Here is a 6,000-nt window from a genome sequence, read left to right as displayed (position 1 = left end):
AGGCATGGCTAAGGATGCATCGGTACACCTTTTCCCCCGTCGTGCTGCTTTTGGGAGTTCTGGAGAGAGTTTGTGGGAACGGAGACTGTCTCCTCCTGGTAGCTCCAAGGTGGCCAAGCAAACCATAGTTCACAGACCTGGTAGCGCTTCTCAAGCACCCTCCATGGGAGATTCCTCTGAGGAGGGATCTCCTTTCTAATCTTGGGGGGGGGGCCATTTTTCACCCCCGCCTGGATTTGTGGAGGCTGTGGCCTCTGAGGCTCCGAGGTTCTCATCTTTCCACCGAGGTGGTAGAGAGAACTCTCCAATCCAGAGCTCCCTCCGAGAAGGTTGCATGCCGCCAGGTGGCGTCTGTTCTGCTCATTGTATGAGCACCACCAGCTGGTTCCAGTCCACTGCCCTTTTGGCTCAGTGCTGGATTTCCTCCAGGCACAGTTTGCCAAGGGGTTGGCTCGGTCCACCCTAAAAGTCTGTGCGTCTGCCATTTCGGCTTATCACACCCCCTTGCCCGGGCAATCTCTAGGCAGAGACCCTATGGTAATGCTTTTTCTTCGCAGCACCCGGAGGCTGAGGCCCCCGGTACGTAGGAGATGCCTCCCTGCTAATAAGGAGACTCTGAGCAGGTGGATTATTGATGCCATCAGATCACCTTATGAGTCCTCTGGTCTCCGCGCTCCTTTCGGGGTGAAAACCCACTCCGCTGACCTTTGTGCGGTTCTATAACTTATACCACAATGCCACTTCTGGCCCCTCTGTCCTCCTCTAGCAGGCATGGAATTCACCAGATATATATATATATATATATATATATATATATATATATATATATATATATATATTATAAAGCAGTAGAAAACCATTAGAAGTGTCACGCCATCCCACAGGATTAAACAGTCCACATACTGCTTTTGAAGTTTCTTCATTTGTTGGCCAATGGTCTGGGAAGTGTAGGAACAATTCTCCTATAGACCAGAACCAGCTCTTTTTGAGTCCAATCCCCACCATCCACATCCATACCCAGAATTCATTGTTTGTACACTTTCATTCAAGCTATTTACATCTATTATGCTATCCACTGTAGCCAAGTCAATATAAATTAAACTACAGTATACCTGAGCTTTTTGCCAGGATTCAATCACATAGTAAAACTGGCGTGGCAAAGAAGGAGATATCAGAGTTTAATACAAATGAGAAAACGCAAAATCCCTATTCCTAACTCCCTGTTCCATAAACGCGAAATCTTTTTTAACTTATCACTGTAGCCCTTTGGGATGCAAAATAACAATCAAATCTAAGGAAATGTGGGGCGAATTTTTAAGGCAAAGTCATGGCACCTTATCTGACATCACCTAGTCAAGGTGCTTTCACTGTTAGGTGTATATATTGTCAAGGTTTTCAGTGCTAAGGCATCTTGAATCTAAAGATTCTATTTTTTTTCCTTGAACAGAGTTTAATTTGTCATGAAATTTAAAGAAGAACTCAAATTTGAGTCAACTTTCATTAAACCAAGAGAAAAAAGTTTTTAGAATGAGGAGCTGCCAAATGCCTTATTCAGGGTTAATAAGGGTTATCTGATTCAAATGATTTAAAGATCAGATTATTTGACCATGTAATTTATTAATTGATTTCCTTTTGGACCAAAAACAAAAAAGTTAGATTGAGGCATAGCAATCCATTTCCACTTGTTCTTCACCAATGTCATCAACATATGCAAAACCTGGACATTTTATTCTACAGGTCTCTGCAGTGAAAAGTGATAGAGGTGACCTTCTTTTTTAAAATGGTATGTATTAATTTGACTAGAGGTGTCCTTTCAAATTTTATCTGGTACATAATAATTTGACTGCAGACCCAGTAGTCAAACCCGGATCGGCCCACCTCTTTCTAGCGCACGCCTTTCTCTGACGTCCGCCCGAGTGCACTCACCTCCCGTCTCTGCTTGGTGGATCTGTAAATGCTGGTCCATTGTGCAATTGGTCCATTCTGAAAATGCTGCTGCCGGTCATGACTATAAATAATGACTGTCATTCAGTCATTGTGTGGATGGAGAATCTGGTCAATGAGACATTGAAACGCTGGTGGGCTCCGAACAACCCAAATGGAAGCGTGTAAAAAAAACTGGTGTAAACCAAATGGTGTGAAAAAGTCAATATTTTTTACAAGACATTGAAGCTACACGGATTTGCCAATATCCTTTGGTTAAATCCATTGTCAAATAAAGGCATGCCACACCTAGCGCACCGAAAAATTTGTCAATGTAAAGTATAGGATGCTTGTTAAATTTAACCATGCATTGAAATTTTTAAAGTCAACACAGAACCAGACCAACCAATTGGTCTTGTGTACCAAGTCTACCAGGCTGCTCCAATCACCAGTGTTGTGCTCGTTACTAAAAAATAGTAACTAGTTACAGTTACTCGTTACTTCATTCAAAAAGTAACTTCGTTACTTTGTTGATTACTTTCACCAAAAAGTAATGCGTTACTGTTAAAAGTAACTTTTTAGTTACTTATTTAAAGAACCTTCTTTAATGTTCCCATTAATGCCCTTTTATGCGTTATGGTCTATACAAACACAAAACTGACTTAAACACAAAGTCATTTTTAAACACTATTTTATTTAAGTCAGACCAGCACAATCTGAATATATCACAAGGATTTCTGAAATAAATAACAAAACAAGCTGAATAATATATTCACAATCAAAAACTAAAGTGGCTTCTGCTGTTGTGTTGAGCTCTTAAAAATGTTCCTTTCACAGCTGAAGTATGAAAACTATCAACAATGTACAACAGAACACCGGGTTAGCTTTTAGCTACTAGCTCCTCAGGCATGGAGTTTCTGGAGGTGTTTCAACAGATTGGAGTTGCTGTTTATCACAGTAGATACGAGCTTCGAACCAGAAAGACACAACTTACATTTCACTTAAAAGTTTTTGTCTTTATTCTCAACTGAAGTGAAATAATGAGCATATTTCCACTTTGAGAAACTCATCTTGCTCTCGCCTCGACTCGCCATTACTGCCGCACAGACCTGAATAAACGGAGACACGCCCACAGCGCGTCTTCTTCGTGTTTACAGTGGTTTATCCTCCAATCCTACAATGCGACGCTGCTGTAAGCAGGTTAGGCTGTAGTCTACACTTCAGCCGAAATTAATTAATTTATAAAAGTAACGGGTAACGCACCATACGGTAACGGTAACAGAGTTACTTTATTTTTAAAAGTAACGCGTTACAGTATTAGTTACTGTAAAAAGTAACGCGTTACCAGTAACGCGTTACTGCCTAACACTGCCAATCACTGTGGAACTCTTCGATTACTCCAATGTCAATTATAGCCCTAAGTTCATCCCAAACCACCACCACACTGGAATAGTCAATCTGAAATCTCTATTTGTATCTCTATTTGTACTCTAACGAGAGTAAAAGTAAGATATGGTCAAATCTATCTGCAGCCAGCAGTGCAGTTTTTAAATGAAGGTTTTTATTATCGAGGGAAAACAAAATCCAAAACTACATGGCCCTGTGTATAAAAGTGTTTGCCCCCCTGTTAAATCTGTGGTTTATCACACGAGTTCAATTTCTCCAGCCACCCCCAGGCCTGATTACTGCCACACCTGTTAGCAATCACTAAATCTCTTAAATAGGACCTGCCTGACAAAGTGAAGTAAATCAAAAGATCTTTAAAAGCTAGACATCATGCCGCGATACAAAGAAATTCAGAAAGAAATGAAAAAGAAAGTTATTGAGCTCTATCAGTCTGGAAAAGGTTATAAAGCCATTTTTAAAGCTTTGGGACTCCAGCGGACCACAGTGAGAGCCATTATTCACAAATGGCAAAAAACATGGAACAGTTGAGAACCTTCCCAGAAGTGGCCGGACGACCAAAATTACCCCAAGAGCACAGTGACGACTCATCCAAGAGGTCACAAAATACCCCACAACTACATCCAAACAACTGCAGGCCTCATTTGCCTCAGTTAAGGTCAGTGTTTATGACACCATAGGAAAGAGACTGGGCAAAAAGACTCGTCTTAATTTTGCCAGAAAACATATTGACGAGACAAAAGTTTAACTTTTTGGAAGGTGTGTGTCCCATTACGTCTGGTGTAAAAATAACACTGCATTTCAGAAAAAGAACCATCAGAAAGAATCATACCAACAGTAAAATATGGTGGTGGTAGTGTGATGGTCTGGGGCTGTTTTGCTGTTTCAGGACTTGGAAGACTTGCTGTGATAAAAGGAACCATGAATTCTGCTGTTTACCAAAAAATCCTGAAGGAAAATGTCCGGCCATCAGTTTGTGACCTCAAGCTGAAGCGAACTTGGGTTCTGCAGCAGGACAACGATCCAAAACACACCAGCAAGTCCACCTCTGAATGGCTGAAGAAAAAACAAAATTAACACTTTCGGAGTCCTGACTTGAATCCTATTGAGATGCTGTGGCATGACCTTAAAACGCTTGATTGCAGTTGTTGCTGCTAAGGGTGGCCCAACCAGTTATTAGGTTCAGGGGGCAAACACTTTTTCCACAAAGGGCCATGTAGTTTTGGATTTTGTTTTACCTCAATAATAAAAACCTTTAAAAACTGCATGTTGTGTTCACTTGTGTTATCTTTTACTAATATTTAAATTAGTTTGATGATCTGAAACATTAAAAAGTGACAACTATGCAAAAAAATAAGAAATCAGGAAGGAGCAAACAAGAAAAGATATTTAATTCCGTTAATGAGTTATTGCCATTTTGTCAAAATAGCCACGCCTACTTTAAACATTTTGGTGAGCCTTTGCGATGGTGAGTTAAAAGATAAAAGTTTTTTTATAACTTTTAACAATCCCTGTCTACTGGACATTGCAGACAGTTTGTGCATACACATTGGACAATATCTACGAGGGTAGATCATCAGCAGCACTGAGCCCTGAGTCTGACTGAATACCACAAGCGTGTTCCTTTTTTTCCTCTCGTGTGCTCACTTGCTAAGCTGAATTGCCAACCGGAGTTCTCTTTGTCGCTGATGAGCTCCATGTCAGGAACTGGACATTTTGGGAATGTTTGAGTTTTGGCCACCAGATGCCGCCACTGGGCCCCCACTCTTTAATGAATCCGTTCCAACCCTCACCCCGTTTTTATGTTTCATGTTATTAAATTAGGAAAATACATTTCTAAATAACAAATCTTGTATAAAAACACAATAGAAAGAGTATTTAAAGATATAATAAGGTTATATTCAGTGTATTTACCTTGGAGAGGAGACGATTCACTGGCGGAGGGGGGCGGGGGGGTTGAGGCGATATCACTGAGTGATATTACTATCACTATTGTACACTACGTATCCCTAAACTTACATTTTTTAACTTTTTCTTCTTTGCTTATCTTAATTTTCGTCACAATCTTCGCTTTCTGGCTTCGCTTTGCCATCTAGCAGCGGCGTCTCGATCTGTACCTCAATTTTTTTGCTCGCGTAACAAAGCAAAAAAATCAACTGAGTGACCGCTCATACCTCGGAAAACTCATACATTAATGCACTCGTAAAGTTTTAAATATTACATGTTGTAAATGTAAAAATTACATTTGTTGATAAAGCCTGATTTCTGTTACGGTAATTCTGCATATTCAGAAGAATAACTTCAGACCAGATTGCAGCAGAAAACCAGTGTTACACGTTTGTTTGATTAATCAAATATTTTCTTAATATATTTGGTGCAGGGAATTTATAAATTTTAAAGTTTGTGCATGCTCTCTTCTTATTGATAGAGAATACAGACTTATCATGGATGATAAGCCTTTAACCACGGCATGCTGTCTTGACCTCCTAGAACCAATAGAGTAAGCTACAAATGTATGTTGAATGGAAATACTAATTACACTGTACAAAATTCACTTTTTTACTCTGTGAAAGCAAAGCAATTTTATAGCTCCTGACATTATTTTCAATTCTGGACCAATTTATTAAAACCGTGTCAACAGATTCAACATTGTGAAGTACAATGTGTGCAATG

The sequence above is a fragment of the Silurus meridionalis genome, chromosome 20, assembly GCF_014805685.1.
Source record: "Silurus meridionalis isolate SWU-2019-XX chromosome 20, ASM1480568v1, whole genome shotgun sequence".
NCBI lineage: Eukaryota > Metazoa > Chordata > Actinopteri > Siluriformes > Siluridae > Silurus > Silurus meridionalis.
This window is presented reverse-complemented; position numbering follows the sequence as displayed.